Consider the following 21,328-nt stretch of genomic DNA (forward strand, 5'->3'; position numbering starts at 1 on the left):
TCTTGCTTGCATGGTTTCTGCTGAGATATCCAAACTTAATCTGACTTGCTTGACTTTGTATGTAACATGTCTCTTTTCCCCAGCTGCTTTCAGGATTGTCTCCTTATCTTTGATTTTGGAGAGCTTGATTATGATATATCTTGGTGATTTTCTTTTGGGGTCTGTCCTTCCTGGGGTTCATTGAGCTTCTTGAAGGTTTATCTTTTCACTTTTCAGGATGTTAGGGAAATTTTCCTCCAGCAGGTCTTCAACTACTTCCTCTGTGGACTTGTGTGATTCTTCCTGTTTTGGAATGCCAATAATTCTTAAGTTATTCTTCTTGATGTTGTCCAACAGGAACCTTAGACCTTCTTCAGATTTTTTTAATCTTTTTTTTGTTTGTTTGCTCTTCTATCTTAGTGGTATTGAAAGATTTGTCTTCCAGCTCACTAGTTCTGCCTTCGATCTCTTCTATTCTACTCCTTTGCCCTTTCAGTGTATTGTCTATTTCTGATATTCTATTATTGATCTTTTGGACCTCTTTCTGTAGGTTTTGAATTGTTTCCTATGCTCTATCTATCTTATTTGATTGTTCCTGTAGCACTTTCCTGACTTATTCCTTATTTTTCTCAGCTCCAGTGTAAAATGTTTTGAAACATTTTATCATCATTTTTCTGAATTCCTTCCAGGCATTTCCAAGGCCTTATTTCTTTCCAGAATGTAGTCAAAGTCTACCTCTAGGTCACTTGTATCAGACATTTTATCCTGTTTCTGGACATGTGCTGATATCTGCTTTTGCTGTTTGGCCATGTTTAGTGTTTATCTTGTTTCTTGACATGTGCTGACATCTGCTTTTGCTTTTTGGACATGTTTAATGTTTATCTGTGGCCTTGGTAATTAATTGAGTGTGTGCTTTGTTAGTATTGATTCTTGCCTGGATTTTGGTGTTTTATAGAGTGTGATTGTAGCTTGACTCTTTGACAGCAGTTGCTGTCTCTTCTTGGGTAGTATAGGGAGTGAAAGAGTACCCCAAAGGTAAAAGGGGGAGCATAAAACAGCAACAGTAAAAAGAAGAAGAAGAAAAAAACACACACACCAAAACAACAACAACAACCAAAAAAAATAAAAACTAGAGTGGATATTGTAGTCTACAATCACAGAAAGGTTAGAGGAGGGAGAAAAGGGAAAAAAAAAAACAAATCTGTAGCCTAATATGAGTATTACTTTAATGTCCTCATTCAGCTTCTTGCCTTCCAGGCCATCTGGTAAATTTCAAGATGCCACTGTTGGTTGTTATGCTATACCTCAGGATGTAATTTAATTTTCAGCCTGTTTTGTTTTTAAACTCTCTTTCACTCTCCACGCCCCTTGTTCTGGCCTTTTCCCTATTAAAAAACTGTTCAGGGCTGGCTATTGGCCTGAGAGTATCAGTGTGTTTGTGTGGAAGAAGAACCCACCAGTAGTGCATGTGAGGGGTGTCCACTCATTCAGGCACCCCCTTTAGTCACCAGAATGGAGGTGCACAAACAGTGGGTGGCCAATGAACAGATTTTTTTTAAAAAGAAAAGAAAATCAGAGCAAAACATAACCGACAGGGTGTATTGTCTACCTTTGCTCTGAGGTTCCCGTGGCCTTATTCCGTGGTGGATCTGTTTCCCCACTTGGTCTTTCTGTTTGGTCTTGCCCAAGTTGTCGGCTCCAGGGCTCCGAGCCTGGCAGATTCAAAAGTATGTGATTTCTTATTCCGCTACAAGTTCCACTAGCTACAAACCTTCAAACTTTAAAAATATTCCTACCTATGTGGTTCAGATTTTTGGAGCTCTGCCCTGAACCCGCTTTGCCTGGTATTCTGTGATATTGCTGAGGACAAACTTCACTGCACCTCTACCCTACCCACCATCAAGCCCCGCCCCTCCATTGCAAATACCTTTTATGAACAATATAAATGGCGACTATATACAAATCAACTATATCTGTAGGAAGAGACAATAGAGAAGCTCAATATCATCAGCCAAAACAAGACAAGGGGCCAACTGTGTAAGAGGTCATCAATGGCTGAAGGTGAAAAATATTAAAACAAGGTTATGAGAGACAAATATTACCTTGAGTGAATACCACCTGACGCTAGCAATTGTCTCAAGAACAAATTTGATGCATTAGTCACTAATGACTGAAGTCTAGAAGAATTGTGGGATTACATCAAGAACAACATCCATGAAGTAAACAAAAGGTCATTTAGAAAAACAGGAAAGAAAGAGAAGACCAAAGTTGATGTCAGAAGAGATTCTGAAACTTGCTCTTAAATTTATAGATGCTAAAGCAACTGATAAAGCAAATTTATAGAAGTTAAAGCCAAAAGAACAAACAGATCTGTGTTGGAAGAAGTGCAGCCAGAGTGCTCCTTGGAGGCCAGGATGGGCAAACTTCGTCTCTCATACTTAGGACATACTGTCAGGAGGGACCAGTCTCTGGAGAAGGATATCATGTTTGGCAAGGTGGAGGGTCAGAGAAAAAGAGGAAGACCCCCAGCGAGATGGATTGACCAAGTGGCAGCATCAATGGGCTTGAGTGTGGCAACAATTATGAGATTGGCCCAGGACTGGGCAGTGTTTTATTCTGTTGTACATAGGGTCGCTATGGGTCGGTTCCAACTTGATGGCACTTAACAACAACAACAACAACAGCAAAGCAACTGAACTGAAAATTTCAAAAAGCAGCTTAAGAAGACAAAGTAAAGTACTATAATGAAATGTGAAAAAGCCTGGACAGTGCTCAAATTGAGACCAAGGGCTTCGCTTTGCTCTCCTTTAGCAAGTTGCTACTAAATAAGTCTAATCCAATTTGTTGTTTTTTTTAATTATCTTTTTTTCTTACTTTTCATTGTGAATGGGGAGATTTACAGAGCAAATCAATTTTCCCTTCAGCAATTTATACACATTTTGTTTCATATGTAATTTTACAGATTAAATTTTGGTTGTTGTTAAGTGCCATTGAGTGGGTTCCGACTCATAATGACACTGTATAGGGTTTCCAAGGAGTGGCTGGTGGGTTTGAACTGCTGACTTTTTGATTCGCAGTCCAGTGCTGATCCTACAGGCCCACACCAGGAGTCAGAAACCAAGAAAAAATAAGATAAGCTGCTAACCATAGGCAGTCAGTTTTAGACAGTAAAATTATAAAGTAATTTTCCCTTTCTCTCTTCTTTTCTTTTTTTTTTTTTTTTGTGTGTGTGTATTTAATGTTCTACAATGATAATGTAGGACTTTTATTCCCAGATGAAGACAATATTATTTAAAGAAACAGAAGTAGATACAAATTTCCAGGATTGGAGGTATAGCATCTCCCTTTTCCTTCTATAACAGAGGGCCCACACTTTCTTTGCATAACTATCCTTTAGTTAAGTACAAACCAAAAAAGAAACCAAAACCTTTTGCCATCTAGTCTTTCCTGACTTATAACAACCCTATAGGACAAAGCAGAACTGCTCCTTAGGATTTCTGAGACTAAATCATTATAGAGCAGATAGCCACATCTTTCTCTTTTAAAATGACTGGTAGGTTTGAACCAATGACCTTGTGGTTAGCAGCCCAATGCCTAATCCACAGCAACCTCAGGGCTCCTTTGAATTAAGTATAGTTGTAAATTAATGCTCAGAAAATTTTGTCTCACAGACAAACACACTGCAGTGGTCAAACCCCTAAAATTTGACTACATTATTTAGCAAAAATCAGGTATAAGATTTTAGTCAAAATCAAATATAATCACAAAACTATGAGGACTTTTTTAAGGGGTCTAATGCTGATTCTAAGCATTTACTTTCATTCCTTTTCTGTCAAGAAGGCTGATGGGTTTCATTATTACCAGTTAGATCTTTTCAAGGCCAAGTTAGGTTTTAATTAATCATCCTCTCATTCTCTGTCCCCTTCTAACCATAGGCCTTAGGCTACTACTAGCTCTTAGTGCTTGGAGGAAAAATCCTTTGTTGAAACAGATATTGTAGCTCTCCAGTACATCATCATTTTCCTCTACAAGCTGCACACAGCCCTCTTTGCTTTCTCAGTGGACAATTTCCACTGTTAATGTGATACATGAAGAAGCCACCTCAGGGAGTTGTTGCTCAGGCTTCTCTATGGTGCTATCCAGCTCACCTCAAAGGCTAGCACACAACTACGTCTATTCTTCTCTCCTTTCTTTGTTTTCCCCTTCAAGCAACCTAGTTTCTTCCACACTTCTCCCCCAAATGAGGCGTAAAGGAGTTTAAAAAGAGCTCAGCCAGTGGATCCAGAAGCAGCCATAATAACAACCGTAACCACAGAGTTGTAAGGGCTGTGTTGCTCCATAATTTCTTCTGAGCTGACACGAGAGGCCATTTTCCAAGTAGAATAAACCACAAGGATTATTTATCCTTTTCAATTATAAAAGCAAGAAGACATTTGATTCCTACTTTTGTAGCTCCCTCCTCTTCCTGAAATGGGGCTCTTATTTTCTTCCTTTCTCCACCTCATTTGTTTCTGTAGCCTGAAGAGACACAATGACATCTCTTCTCATTACAGGAGTTTGCAGTTTTCCCTTCCCTGTCCTCCCAAGTCTCCAGGGGAGGTCAGGAATGAAATGGTGCTTCCTCCTGTATTTCCATCTGCCTATTCTCACAAGCCTTTCTTTCCCAACCTAGCTCACATGCTACCTGCTTCTCTCTCTTGGCGAACCCACAGTTGAAACTCTCCTTTTGGGGTAGAAAGACAGAAGATAATGAAATTAACATGAGGAAACAGATGTCTTGACTCTAGGAGTGTTTATAAAGTTCAGAGGACAAACAATTTGCTGAAGGCAAAGGCGTTTTTGTTAAAAAACCACGAGTGTCTATGGCTACATGTGAATTTTCTTAGACGTATACCTGCCCAGCATGGCCAGTAATGGAAATTAGAAAGTGTAAAGGATGCTGGGCATACACATACCCTACTATGTAAGCAGAGGAAGCACTTTGGACATTTAAAAGGGCTCCCTGCATCTAAGCATGCACAGGCTCCTCTAGTTCACACCCTGACACATCAAATATATGACAGAGGGAGATGCAGGTGGCCATAGGGCCTGCTTCCAGAATATCAGCTGAGAACAAGCCCATAATTGTTTCTGGAGGGCAGACACTTCCACAGCTACCATGTCATCCTACTTTTGGTGAACGCAGAGGAGTGGAGAGATTCACATAAGGCAGTGTTAGCTTAGAGTAGAGGTTTTAATCAGTTCCAGGGAGGGGTTGGTAGACAGAATTCGGAGGTTTGTGAACTTGGATGGGAAAAGACTGACAATTTTAGTCTCATTAAGTTCCACCTAACATTTAGCATTTTCCTTGTTCATGAATTTAGGGAGCAGACCACAGTTTTATTCATTGTACCTGAGTTTTTACCACCAATATCTGTTGCAGACATGTTTGTATCACATTGCACTTCTTAAAAGTATCTTGATATATTGTTTACACTCATTTCTACTTCAAAATCATGGTAGTTATTAGACCTATCACTATATCTTTGTGTTTAACATATCAGTATAGCATATTAATTACTATAGCACAAATGTATCTGCTAATAGTTTTATAACTATATTTCAATATAATTGACTCCCTTTTTAATCCTATGCATTTTTTTATGCACTTAAAAGTACAATTTTGAGAAGGAATCCACTGGCTTCACCTGAGTGTCAAGGGGATCCATGATATAAAAACAAAACAAAACAATGGAACATTCCTCTTTTGAAGCATCTTACGGTCAGGAGTCCATAATGAATGAGTATGGACAGATCATTTCAGGTAACCACCACAACCCAGTAAGTACAAGTCCATTTAATGGATGAAGAAACTAAAGCTTGAAGCAGTCTTTCTAATTTGAAAGGCTCTGGTATTTCTGTAGTCTTGATGTGGCAATGTAGGATAAGCACTGGAATGCTAACAGCAAGATCAGTGGTTCAAACCCACCAGCCACTCCTCAGAAACCCTATATAGGGTCGCTATGAGTTGGAACCAACGCGACAGCACAATGGTATGTCTACTATATCACACATACACACAAATATACATATATTCTTATGACTCCCAAACATCCCATCAAAAATTCAATTAGCACAGATAATACTGGGAATCAGACTAAATTAACTAATCATCTGTCTCTACAATGCCACAAGAACTGGTTGCAACAATGAAAAAAATTAGTCTAGTTTGATGGTCCACTCCCCTCTCTGAAAAGTGGCTGAGTTTAGGCCAAGAATTTTGCTGTTGTGGAACACAAGTTAAGTGAGCATATCCTTTGGTTGTATTAAGGGTGGATGCCACCCAACTCCAACCTCCTTTGTCAGGATGTTCCTCAGCAAGGACAGCCTTCTCTCCCTGCTAGGGCTCTGACATCTGGGTCTAGGCTTCCACATTACTCCACCACCACCATGGATACTTACCCTGTGTACCCCACCTGATGACTTTGTTGGTAAGTACTGTCAAGTCAATTCCGACTCATAACGACCTTGTATAAGATTTAAGAGGAGCAGCTGATGGGTTTGAACCACCAAACTTGTGGTTCGCAGTCTAGTGCTTATCCTACAGCACTACACTGAATTATTTGGATAGGAAAGGGGAGAGAAGGAGAAGGGAGGGCAAGAACTTCAATTACATTTTGCCTTGGATGCTGGGGAAAAAGACAGAGAGGTCTCTACCCTTATGGAATTAGCATGAAATCTTCCAGGACCAATAATCAGCAAATAATTCCTCAAATGATGGATTCATTCATGTCAGTTTGTGCCACAAAAGAGGAATTCAGAACACTATATAGCAGAGAGCCCTCACCTTGTCTGGGGCATAAGCAGAGATTTCTCTGAGGAAGCAGTGTTTGTGAACTCATCTTTTATAGTATTTATGGTTTTAATATCCTGATGGCATATAACCATCCTTTCATTAAAATATGAAATACAATTCAGGCCTCACCTCTGCAGTCTCCTATCAAGTATAAGTGTGGCTTTCCTATCGTTTCTAATTAAGATTCAACTGCTGGAAAGCAGGAGCCCAATGGCAAAGGTGTCTGTCACACGTGGTTAGTACACAGCCCCAAACAACTTGAGACGCCCCCAGCCTGTGTCACCATGGCTGAACTGAGTGAGATTGAAAAGCGCAGCCCGCCCACTATGGCCCAGCTCATCCTTCCCACTGCAGCTTGCTGCAGGACTTGGGAATCAGCCTATGCCTCATGTGGCATTCAGACGGTCTCCTGCAAATCCGATCAATCAAACTGTACAGCCTGGTATCCCATTTGTGCATGCTGTACAGCATAAATCCAGTGTCTTTTCAACTAGAAGCATAACAGTCACAGTTATGATGAGAGATGGTTGTGGTGTGAGGCAGATGGTAGCTCTGACTGACCCAGGAAGGGAGACCTCCTTTTCCCAGGAGACAAAGATCCACTCAGTGAAGGTTTAAGATTCCTACTTGAGAACAAGATTGCAGTGCATTCAGGAAGTACTCTTTCTGATGAATTATTCCAGGGTATTTTTTGAATGCCTCTTTTTCTCCCTCCTGCCATCTTTTGACATCACTGATAATGGGTGCTAAGCAACTTGGGAAAAAGGGAAGAAGAAAGGGGAACAAAGACATCATTGTTACCAAAAAAAAAAAATTATAATAAATTGAGTTTTGCATGGTATTTCTAACAAATAAGCACACACAAAAAAATCTATCCTCAGAATTATATCTTTTACTTGCTTTAATATTTCTCCCTAAGGCATTTATTCTGTTGATGGACACACGTATCTCATGACGTTTGTGAAAAATATTATACCACCCACATAAGAGATACCTTATTTGGGGAACTGCTGACTCTTACACCTTTCTCTATCATCTCATTAAATCCATTTCTGGGGTCATCTTTTTTCTATAGAGGAAGTTGTACTTGATCATTCTTAAAATAGATGTTCTTTGGATATATGAGAGTAAGCAAAAAGTATACTAGTGTTCTGGTTCATATATGAACAGTTTTATTCCAAACAAAATGTGATTAAACGTCTGCAATCAGTAGATGACTACAGACAAGTTCTCTCGTTGCCCTAATCTCATTAGGGTGCCTAGAAAAAAGATTCCAATCAAAACAGTGGCTTCTACAGCGATGCCAGCGATGGAGGCAGAGATGATGATGTGGAGAAATGGAGCGGCTGGGGACTCCAGACTCATGGAGGGAGAGGGGCTGTGCACTGGCTGGATAGGGCAGGCTTGCAGGGTATGCCCTTTGGGTGTTTGAATGATTGCATATTCCTGAGTGTTTTGGTGTACATCCAAAAAAAAAAAAAAAAAAAAACAAGAAATAGAAGCAAATACTGTTGAATGATGATGCATGCAGGGGATTGTAATCATTGCAGTGAAATGAAATGCGGTAAGATGAGTGTAAAGCTGATGTTCTCCCATGTAAACTATCACTCAATTCACAAGAAAAACTTTAATAAAAGAGAGAAAAACAAATAGGAAAAACAACAACAACATGGCTTCTAAGAGGATTTGTTGGGCAGTTCAGAAGGTTATGACAACTGTTATTTGTCAGGGGCAGGGTGGAGTTTCCCAAGGGGTAATCTTGATAGATTTTCTTGTAGACTCCGGATGATCACAGGTGGTTTATTTGGAAGAAAGTTTAAGAAAATTTAAGATTGCATTGGTGAGAAACATGCCTGGAAAGTTACATCAAGGATTTTTTTCTCTCTTTTCATCATGACAATGTACCTGCTCATTCTTCAAGGATTATCCATTCATTCGAACAAGGGTTGGCCTATGAGAATTTTGTTGGGAAACCTTACCCCATCCAGTCTATAATCCTGATCTTGCCTCTTCAAGCTTCATTTTGCTCCTCAGACTCAAAGAACATTTGAAAGGAACATGATTTGAGTCCCGTGAGAATACCAAAATTGCCATTTTGGCTTGTAACGCTGTAGCATAAACACTGGACTGCTAACCAAAAGGTCAGTGGTTCATCCACTGCCACTCCTTGGAAACTCTATGCAGGGTCACTATGAGTTGGAACCCACTCAATGGCATTTAACAACAATAAGTCAAAGAGGGTAGAATCTTTCAGGGAGGGGGTGGTTAGAGATGGAAACACCGTCATCAGAAGAGCATAGGCTTAGATGGAGGATATTCTGAAAAATAATAATTTTACATCTTGATATTTTTGTTCATTAAAGGTTCCTATGATTTTGCAGCAATATTTTAAAAATTGTCCCTGTGTCTTGGCCAACTCATGTTAAATAATAACAAGATCTTTACATCCACAATTTCCTTTGTCACGCTTACAAATTTACCTGCTATTATTTTCTTAGCACTAAAAAATAGGGTCACTTGTTTAGGATCATAGATTTTGATTTAACAACTACATGTTAAAGTAGAATAACAAAATCAATATCCACCATCTTCTATGTTTTCTACTTACTGCTGTTGAGTTGATTGTGACTCGTAGTGACCCTGACTCACAGTAACAGGGCAGAACTGCGCCAGAGGGTTTCCAAGAAGCAAACTGCCGCATCTTACTCATACACAGAAGCTGGTGGGTTCTAACTTTCAGCCTCTCAGTTAGTAGCTGAGTGCTTAACCACTGTGCCACCAGAGCCCTGCTATCTTTTCTGTTGTTAAGTGTCCTCAAGTCAGTTTTGACTTGTAGCAACTCTGTATAGGGTTTCCAAGGAGCGGCTAATGGGTTGGAACCACCAACCTTGTGGTTTGCAGTCCAGTGCTTATCCTACAGCCCCACACCAGGAGCCCTTTAAATTACATAACATGAAAATCTTCTAAGAGAAAAGTAGAATTATACTTTTTTTCATGAAAACAAATTTTAACATATCTTTGGGTTTTGTACTTAATTGACACTTGAAGGAAATTATTTTATTGTACTTATTCCAGTTAAGGAGGCCTGGAATGACGCTGTAGGATAAGCAATGGAATTCTAACTGCAATGTCAGCAGTTCAAATTCACCACCACCTCAGAAACCCTATATAGGGTGGCTATGAGTTGGAACTGACTCGATGGCACTTAACAATAACAACAACAACATTCTAGTTAATAATTATACAGATTCTCAATGACACATTCTTTCATATACTTATTTGTATTCTATCATTAAAGAAATTTCTCAACATCCATATTGTTCAGTATTTTTCTAGTTTATTCTTTCATCTAAGTATTTGTTTGTGTGTGTGTGTGTGTTTGGCTTGGGCTTTCCACTGAAATATTGAAATAAGCTGTTCTAATTACACACCATGCCATTTCTCAAACTAATTCTGAAGAATGCTAGTCTTTCATGAATTGTTGTTATGCTAATAAAAAGGCAAGTAAGATCAAACACTGCAAATTGTATATCCAAGGAAAATCTAAAACCCTGTCAGCGTAGAGAATGTTCTGAGGACCCTATTGTGATGAAACCTGTAGAATGTTATTTAATTCAACCTTTCCAAAGCATAATTAACCATAGAGTCCCCCCTCGTCTCCATTGTACCCTTATTTATAGGTCACAATACACATCTATTCCTTAGAACACGGTTTAGAAAGCTCTTACAGCAAATGATGGCTGTGTCTATGTACACACATGGTTTTGCAGAATGAACTTTAATTCATCCAAATTAATATTTAGTCATGAGGTGCTAACTGGTTGTTTTCAAAGTAACTATGCACTTGGCTTAGCTCAACAGTTGCTTTGTTCCTCCAAGAAATAAGTTTCTGTAGACTGGCTTTCCCTAAACAAAGTTGCAATCCAATCAAGATAATTTCTCTGGAATTTATTATTTTAAAAAAGCTTGCCTTCTTTTTCAAGTCTGGTACCACATAGTTGTGAATTTTGAATCAGACTCTCAGGACTGGGAGCAGGAGAAATTAAGAGTGTTTGAGCTAGAAGAACTTAAAAAAAAAAAACCCAAAAAACTCTAGCCCCAACCCTTCAATTTACAGGTGAGATAAGAGAACTGAGGCCCATGATCCCATACCCATCTAGCAAGTAGATAAGCCCAAGAAACTGCAACTCCTCCCATATATCCCATAGATCTCATATTGTGTTTTATCTTCCTATTTACCAATAAGCCAGTTTTATCTATGGTGATTTCAGTACTGTTGGGGGACTCATGCTCACAAAGAACACAGAGATATTTAGGTACACATAGGCAGAGGTACTACTGGGAGTACAAGCCCTTTTAATTTAGAGGACATGCTCAAATAGGGACCAGCACCCTTCAAGAAATTTAGCACCACAGTGTGAGGTCTTAGAATCTCACATATGGACTTATCTCTTCACTAGCGTCTTGTAATTAATTCTAATTAAGGAAAACATTAAGTAATGTTTTCCAATTAGCTCACAAACAGTTTTCGACCCACAGTGGAGTATTTGTTCTTCACTGGGGACATTAATATTATTAAACACTGATAAAAGACAACATTCGTTGCCTGCCTTCTGTGGCAGCTGCAGAATTAGTTTTAATAGAAAGGACATAGACACCCTGCTTTTTTCTTGGGCTCTACATTCATATGGGGTGGCTGTGGTCATTGGATGAGGAGCAGCTAATGAAATGATGACAAAGCTGGAAAACCTTGTGTATCTGCTTCTTCCCTCCTGCCTCCTCCCTCTTCCTGCCACTGACCTAATCACACTTCCCTGGGAAGGTGATGCTCTCCGAAGTCAAATGCTACACCTGTGGCCAATTCACAGGCAAGACAAGGAAGACTCTGACACATTAGAAGCAATTGGCTGTTTGCAGGAAGCACGATGATCTGTAGTCACATCTCATTAGGGGAGCCTGGGCCCCGTGGTGCACAAGTGAAGCAAACCCTGCCAATGTAATTTGTTTTATATGCCTAATTCTCTTCCTTATAATTAACATCTGAAATGCGAAAACAAAACCAGAGCGCTTTGTATGCATCTGGGATCTGCAGAACACTCGCAGGGAGTCTGGGATTTTACAGCAGTAAAATCACCTATATCCATACCTCATTTTTTCCCCACAACAAACACAGTGTGACCTGGGATTGAAATGACCATAGGTCACAGAAAGCCCTGGTATGAAAGCTGGAGGACTGGTCCCTGGGGTACAATATGTGTGAGGAAAGATGAGGAGACAAGGTTGCTGACAATCAATGTTGTCCTCTATCCCATACATAGATTTAGCTGCAGTCATCATCACTGGGAAGCAGTGGCCCTATAGAGATGATTCAGCAGTGGGACTGGATCATTAGTCAGGACCTTGGTGTATATTGTCACAAGTAGCGTTCATAGTCATTCCTCCACTGCCCTTCTTCCATGGCATCAGAAACTGTCTGATGTGGTGGGACAGAGAAGAAGTGTGGGTGATGGGTTTTCTACCACCACCATCCTGGCAGACAGAGAACATGTCACCACAGTCTCCATAATATGAATGGGCTATGCAGATAGCATCTGTTGGAGGACATCAGATCAGAGTCTACACATCTAAGATAAGTCAGATGAAATCAAGTCTGCATCATAAGTGTGCCAGGCAGCATTTTTGGTCGCATACACCAGATAAATCCAGTAGAAGAAACATATGTTGGTAGAATAATGGTTAGCTTGAAGTCTTGAAAAGAACACAGGCGGATGAGATGAGCAATAGAAGTTGGTGACCTCAAGTACAGACAAGGTCATACAGCGAGACCAGCATGGTTAGACTGTCCCACTCACTGCAGCCTCTGAACACCACCTCTCAACACTGCCAATGACACAGGAATGACCACTGCTGAACAATCAGTACCAGCCAGCTCCCTGTCTCCCATTCAGTTCAGTCCATGAGAAGAAATTCCAACCAAATGAAGGTGGCTTGTATGTGTGCCAGCCAAAATATGACTCGGGTCTTCTAAAATTAGTCATTATGCTTGGCAGTGTATTAGTCATTTTTCTAGTTAGCAGCTTTGGCCAAAATCTCCAGAGATGTGTAATGGCAGGTAAAGTTGTTTTGTTGGTGTCTGGTTTGGTTTTTTTTTCCCTCTTCATGTCTCCAGACCCTATTAATTCCCACTAGCTCATGGCTAATATCTTTTTGGTAACCCCCTCCTCCTCCTCCGCTGCCTTTTTCCTCGTATTCATAACAACAATGTCAATAATCATTTCTTGAGCAACCATGCAATTTGTTAGGTGATCTACATTCATTATTTTATTTAATTCTCATTTTAAGGTAAGGAAATTAATGTTTTAAAAATTAAGAAACTTGCCTAAAGTCATCCAGTTAATATATGGCAGAATAGAGATCGATCCCAAGTTCTGATCCCAAGTCTGGCTGACTCCAAAGTCTAAGCTTTGGATAGGGTGGAAGGCCCCTTCCAGCATCAAAACATCATAAATGATACTTACAGTATGTATTGATTGAAGAAAGCAATATTAATTCAGTATAAATTAGCCTTTAGTTTATGAAGCCTAATGGCATCTATAAGGAGCTCTGGTAGTGTAGTGGTTACGAATCGGGCTGCGAACCTCACAGTCAGCAGTTCGAAACTATCAGCTGTTCTGCAGGAGAAAGATGAGGCTTTCTGCTCCCATAAAGATTTACAGCCTCGGAAACCCTGTACAGGGTCGCTATGAGTCGGAACCGACTCCACGCACATAACAACAACAACAATGGCATCTATGACTCCTGGTGTGGCACTTCAAGTTAATGCACTGGACCGCAAGGTCAGTTTGAACTGCAAGGTCAGCAGTTCAAAATCACCAGCTGCTCCTTGGAAACCCTGTACAGGGTCGCCATGGATAGAAATCTATTTAATGGCCAAACTTCGTCTCTCATACTTCAGACATTGTCAGGAGGGACCAGTTGCTGGAGAAGGATATCGTGTTTGGTAAGGTGGAGGGTCAGAGAAAAAGAGGAAGACCCCCAGCGAGATGGACTGGCAAAGTGGCAGCAGCAATGGGCTAAAGCGTGGCAACAATTGTGAGGTTGGCTCAGGACTGGGTAGTGTTTCGTTCTGTTGTACATAAGGTCACTATGAGTCGGTACTGACTCGATGGCACCTAACAACAAAACAACCACCACAAGGTTAGCGGTTCAAGCTCACCAGCCCCTCCTTGGAAATCCTATACAGGGTCGCTATGGGTCAGAACTGACTCTACAGCACTTAACAACAACAACAACAAATGGCATCTATATGGAGTCCTGGTGTGGCACTGTAGGATAAGCACTGGACTGCTAACCATAAAGCAATTGGATCAAACACACCAGATGCTCCTTGGAAACCCTATGAGTCTGATCCAACTCTAGGGCCCTTAAGGACTACAGAGAATGGCTTCTACACCCAGTACTTTATTAATCACAACAGAATCTGTCTGCATTTGAAAAAAAAATATGTGAAGGGTATGTTAATTGCCTAGTCTTTCACAAGATCTTTCACACATACTTGTTACAATAATATGCCCCTTTACCCACTACCTATAAGGCAGGCTTGTGATTTGAGTTCAGGACTTTGATATAAAAACCATAAATGGTGAACTGCGAGGCTAAACCCTACAAACCCTATAATCTTATACTATGGTTCTCACAGTACTTGCATAATAAATACTGAAGGAAGGAAAAATGGAAAGTAGGGGAGAAAAGAGAGAAGGCATAAAGGAGGAGAAACAGAACAAGTTTAGTTAGGAGAACTCAGCAGCAGATATTAAATCAACAGGAAAGTTAAGGCTAACAGGTTCCTCATGTACAAAGGTCAAGTCCAGAGAAGCCAGCTCTTGCTAGAATAACAGACTGACTTTCACAGGTCCTGGCAGATAACTAAAGCAGGAGTCCAAAACTAGTGGAGGGAATCAGAAAACAAAGAAACAGGGAGTCAGGGAAGTGCCCAAGTAATTGAATAGGAGCAGGAGCACTGGCAGAAAGAAGCACACTAAAAACCAAGCCCCCCACCATCAAGTCCACCATCAGAGACAGGCTTCTTTTATCATCCAGCCAAGGGTAAGAGTGGGCCTCAGAGTTGAAGGTGACCTGAGTCCTTATATGCCTCCTGAAAACAGCTGTTCTCGGAGACTCTTTAGATCTATGACACCTTCAGAAGGCTTTCTGTGAAGAAAAAGTTTGTGGTAAAATTCTATCTACCTCTTCAAGTTTAACAGGGTTGTTGTTGTTAAGTGCCATCAAGTTGGTTCTATAGCAACCCTACATAGGGTTTCCAAGGAGCAGCTGGTGAGCTTGATCCAATTGCTTTATGATTAGCAGTCCAATGCTTATCCTACAGTGCCACACCAGGACTCCACATAGATGCCATTTGTTGACCTAGTGGTTCAAACGACCTTGCAGTCCAGTGCATTAACCCACAGCACCACACCAGGACTCCTTAACAGAGTATATGTGTATATTAAAAGCCTTTGTATATTAGTCTATTGAAAATACCATGGCTTGGGTCAGGTGCACCTTAGTCCTCAAACTGGTGTCTTTACACTTTAAGGAGGTCTTGTGCAGCAGATTTGCCTAATGCAATACATTGTTTGATTTCTTGACTGCTGCTTCCATGAGTGTTGATGGCAAGTCCAAGCAAAATGAAGTCTTTGATAACTTCAATTTTTTTCTCCATTTATCTTGATGTTATTTATTGGTCCAGTGGTGAGGATTTTGTTTTGTTTTTGCGTTGAGGTGCAACCCATACTGAAGGCTGTGAGCTTTGATTTTCAACATTATTTTAAGTCCTCTTGGCTTACAGCAAGCAAGGTTGTATCATTTGCATATTGCAGGGTGTTAATGAGTCTTCTTCCAATCATGTTGACACATTTTTCTTCATATAATCCAGCTCCTCAGATTATTTGCTCAGAATACAGACTAAATAAGTATGGTGAAATAATACAACCCTGGTACACACTTTTTCTGATTTGATAACATTCAATGTCCCTTTGTTGCATTTGAATGACTGCTTTTTGGTCTACGTACAGCTTCCTCATGAGCACAATCAAGTGTTCCACAGAGTCAAAAAATGACTCATAATCCAGAGTCAAAAAACTCTGCATAGTCAATAAAGCACAGGTATCTATGGGTCGAAACCAACTTGACAGCACTTAACAACAACAAAACATCTTTCTGGTATTCTCTGCTTTGAGCAAAGATTCATGTGATGTCAACAATAATATCCCTTGTTCCACATCCTCCTCTCAATCTGACTTGAACCTCTAGCAGTTCCCAATTAATGTATCGTTGTAGCTAGTTTTTAATTATCTTCAGGAAAATTTTATTTGCATGTAATAATGATATTGTCCAATGATTTCTGCATTCCAGTGGGTTACTTCTCTTTGAAATAAATACAGATATGGGTCTCTCCCAATTAGTTGGCCAGGTAGCCATATTCCAATTTCTTGGCATAGATCAGTGTATGCACCCAGTGTTGCATCAGTTTGTTGAAAGATTTCAATTTGTATTCCATCCATTCCTTTAGCCTTGTTCTCTGCCAATGACTTTACCAGTGCAAGTACATCTTGCACGTCTTCCTTCAATACTGTTGGCTCTTGATCACATGCTACCTCTTGAAGTGGTTGAATAGAGATGGCTCAGCAGTGGGTATTTTTGGTACAGTGATTCTGTGTGTTCCTTCCATCTTCTCTTGATGCTTTCTGCAGCATTCAATATTTTGTCCATAGAATTCTTCAATATTTCAAGTAGAGGCTTGATTTTTTTTTTCTCCCATTCTTTCTTTCAACTTGAGAAATGCTGAGCATTTTGGTTTTCTAACTCCAGGTCTTTGCACATTTCTATTCAGCTTTTTTACTTCCTTATTTCTTCCTTTTACTTTAGCTTCTGTATGCTTGAGATAAAGTTCCAGAATCTTTTCTGACATCCGTTTTGGTATTTTCCTTTTTTCTTGTCTTCTAAATGACCATTCGCTTTCTTCCATTATGATGTGATCCCACAACTCTTCTGGTCTTTGGTCATAAGTGTCTAATGCATCAAATCTGTTCTTGAGATGATTTTTAAATTCAGGTGGGATGTGTTCAAGGTCATATTTTGACTCTTGTGGACTTGTTTTAATTTTCTTCAGCTTGAATCTGAACTTGAGTGGAACTTGATGGTTTGTTCCACTGTCTCTTCCCACAGATGTAGTCAGTGTACCCCATATGGTGAGGTACATGTGTGTAGTAATCTTTCATATTTTTAAAAAGGTATTTGTAATGAATAAATTATTGGTCTTATAAATTTCTATCGTGCGATCTCCAGCATCATTTCTATCACTAAGGCCATATTTTTCAACTACTGATCCTTCTTCTTTGCTCCCAATCTTTGTATTCCAATCACCAGTAATGACCAAACACATCTTGATTGCATCTTTGGTCAATTTCATACTGAAGAAGTTGGTAGAGTTCTGCAATTTCAGCATCACAGATTTTAGTGGTTGATGCGTGAATTTGAATAATAGTGGTATTCACCGGTCTTTCTTGTGGTAGTGGTGGTTCTGTGCTGTGAAGTCAGTTCCGACTCATAATGACCCTGTATAGGGTATCCAAGGCTGCACATTTTTATGGAAGCAGAAAGCCTTATCTTTCTTTCTTCTGCAGAATGGCTGGTAGTTTTGAACTGCTGACCATGATGTTAACAGACCGACTCATAATCACTATGCTCCCAGAGCTCCTTGGTCTTTCTTGTTGTGGTTGTTATGTGTCATGGATATAGCGACCCTGTACTGGGTTTCTGAGGCTGTAAATCTTTACAGGAGCAGAAAGCCTCATCTTTCTCCTGCAGAACAGCTGGTAGTTTTGAACTGCTGACCTTAAGGTTCGCAGCCCTATTCGTAACCACTATGCTACCAGAGCTCCTTCTTGTAGGCATATGGAGATTTTCCTATCACAAACAGCACTATACTTCAAGATAGACCTTAAAACTTTCTTTTCGATGATGAATGCCACTTCGTTTCTCTTCAATTTGTCATTCCCAGCATAGTAAACCATGATTGTCAGATTCAAAATGGCCAATAACCAGTCCATTTCAGTTCACTAATGCTAAGGATATCAAACTTTATGTGTTCTATTTCATTTCTTACAACTTTCGATTTTCCTAGATTCATATTTCTTATATTCCATTTCCTGATTATTAATGGATGTTTACAACTGTTTCTCCTCATTTTGAGTTGTGCCCCAACAACAAATGGAGGTCTCATTTGCATCATCACAATCAACACTACTTTGAGGGAGCAGCTCTTCCCCAGTCATATTTTGAGTGCTTTCCAATCTGCAGACTCACCTTCTGGCACTATATCTGACAATATTATGCTACTGTTGATTATGCTTCAATATTCAATATTGTGGTGTATCTGAAAGTGTTCCACTGCTATTTAAAAGTTTTCAGTGTCTAAACATTCAGAAGTAGTCCATCTCTCCTTTTTCCTAATTTGTCTTTGTCTGAAAGATCAACTGAAATGTGTCTATCATGGGTGACCCTGTTGGTAGTTAAAATACTGGTGTAGCTTCCACCGTCATAGCAACACACAAGCCACCGCAATATGGCAAACTGGCAGACAAGTGGTGAGCAGAAAGTTAAGTGTGAAGTGTTTGGTATTATTACTCCAACAGTGTCCAGTAATTATTGCTCTGCCTACATATTTATTTGACACTGTGCAATTTGAGAGCAAAGGCTGTGTGTCTTTTACCTTTGTTTGCTGTGTCTGGCACAGTGCATGATACTTGCTGGCTATACCATAGACATGGGCAAATAAAGGATATTTGTGATTTTTGAGAGCAATCAAATGGAGATCAAAACTTCTGTTCTAGCAAATCAAAAGAAACCAGCTAATGATTTGAAAAAAAAAAAAAAAAACAAAAAACAAGCCCAGGTGAATCATGGCAGCCTAGAGAGTCCTGGTGTGGCTCTGTGGGCTAATGCAATGAACTGCAAAGTCTGTTTGAACGGCAAGGTTGGTGGTTCTTCAAGCTCACCAGCTGCTCCTTGGAAATGCTATACAGGGTCGCTATGGGTCAGAACCGACTCAATGGCACTTAACCATCAACAACAGAAATGCCATTACCAATTCCGTCCTTCCATGTCCATTATTAGTAAATAAAGGATAATGCCTTATTTTACTTAAGCATCTTCCTTGGTCAAAAAAAAAGATTTTCCCTTTCTTAGTAAAAATTTTCAGTTGCTTAAAAAAGGGGGAAATAAACCTTTGCATATATATGTCAACTGTTTTCACTTTAGACTGTAACATCTCTCTGTCTTTCTAAAACAGCCTAGAGAAGGCAGCCAATTGGAAAACTGACTGTGGGCACTGTTATCAAGGCTCTCAGCCTCTCTCATTGCTAACTATTCTCCTATCTTTCCACTTTCCTGCCTCAGCCACAAGGAGCGCTACATCTTTTAATGAGTCTTAATCATAAAGACTATTTTCAAAAATAATTGCCCTCATTACTGCATGTTTCCAATTCTAGCCACATATACAGCTGCAAACCCAAAAGACTTTGTTCTTCACAATTTAGCCAAGATTCTTTTAATCATTTACCAAAGTTAATCATTTACCAAATCACCCAAAACTCATTGCCCTCAAATTCATTCTGACTCATAGTGACTCTGTGTAGGGTTTCTGAGGCTGTAAATCTTTATGAGACCTGAAAAAGCTCATCTTTCACCTGCAGAGCTATAGCCTTGCAGTTAGCAATCCAATGCTTATCCTACAAACCTGTAAAACAGCCATTTCTTGTCTGCAAACTCTTTTACAGCTCTTCACTTGTCTGCTTTGCCTTGGAGTGACAGACTTATCTCTGTCCTTATCCTAAACTCAGATATGACAGCAGAAATGGACAACAATACAAAAAGAATTACCAAATATCAGAGAAGAAACTACCAAAGGCTGGGTTTTCAGTTCAACTCGGTAGTGTTTTGTAGTTTGTGGTGTTTCAATTTAAGAACTACCACAGTCACAAACCTCTCTAAGAATATCTATCTCCTGTGTGTGTGTTTGGTGGTTTGGGTTTTCGTTTTAGTGGGGGAGGGGGGAGGGTGTATGGAAGGATGCTTAATGGCCTAGTTCAGCACCTTCAGAATGGCTGGCTCTGTTTTTTTTTTTTTGTTGTTGTTGTTTTGCCTTTAAAAGGACTTGGCTATTACCTCTAAGCAAGTCACCCAGTAATCTACCCGGCTGTTCTCCCAACTCTGGAAACAGAACGTACTTGAGTTCAGTCCCACAGATAAGGCACAAAAGCTATTTAAAGTTAGCCAATCTGTTGCCTCCCTGGGGGCTTTCCACAAGGTAGAAAGCGTTAATATTCTACATAGTTCTAGCCCTCTGGCCTGCGCATGTTCTAAGCGGCTTCATCATCCATACAGAGCCTTTGCTTTAATCTTCCCCATGAGCATGGGCACAGGTTCAAATGGTGATAATTACCATAAAACAATTGTATTGTCCTTCTCCCAATAAAAATCGCTCTGTTAATCAGCCAACTCCCAGCCCCCTTGTCTGAGGACCCTTGCGCCAAACTAGCAGGGTAGAATGCGGCAGCAGATAAATTAACGCACATGTTTTTGCACGTGAAAACACATTGATTTAGGTTTGTTTGATTTTTTTTTTTTTCTTTTCCCGTTCAACCTGACAACTTGTCTAAATAGGCGCATGCTTTGACCTGACAGTTCGTGGACAAGTTGTGCACGACAGGCCATTGAAACACAAAACTCTCAATATGGAGAATACAATAATACAGACAAAGGGACAAGATTGAAAGATAAAATAATGAACAAAGGAAGTGTGTTGGGAGATTGTGGGGGGTGGGGGCAGTTTAAAGTTACCTTTAATTGTGATTTTAGACATTACTATGAGCTATATTCTCTGAAAGCTGACCTTGAAATGGAGTTTGATGTGAAGGCTACTTACTAGGGGTCAGTACCTGTGGAAGGGATAGAGCTGAAGCAGGATTGGGCAGAGGGGGACGTTTGGCTGGACAAAGTCTCAGTCAACCCACCCCAGTCCACTCCAGGGAGCTCGGGAGTAGTCCCAGGGTGGGCTGAAATGACTAGGCCTGCTTTCTCAGCTTCCCTCAGCTATAGCAATGAAAAGGACTAAGGCAGATCTCTACAGTCTGACTACTGGGGTTCCCTGTCCTTCTGTAGAGGGGGACCTGGCCTGTGGATCTCTGTCACCACAGAGATAGTCCTCATCACTTACAAGATCATACTCCTGGGTTTCTACAGTCAATTCCTGCTCCAGACCTTTTAGAACTCTCCATTGACTATAGCATAACAACAGCTCTTTTGGTTAAGGACTAAGTGGCATCATGCATGGTAGCTCTATAGGATAAGCGCTGGACTGTGAACCACAAGGTCAGTAGTTTGAGCCTACCAGCTGCTCCATGAGAGAGAAATGGGGCTTTCTGCTTCCACGAAGATGTACAGCCTCAGAAA

This window comes from Chrysochloris asiatica, unplaced genomic scaffold (genome assembly GCF_000296735.1).
Source record: "Chrysochloris asiatica unplaced genomic scaffold, ChrAsi1.0 scaffold00062, whole genome shotgun sequence".
NCBI classification, from domain to species: Eukaryota; Metazoa; Chordata; class Mammalia; order Afrosoricida; family Chrysochloridae; genus Chrysochloris; species Chrysochloris asiatica.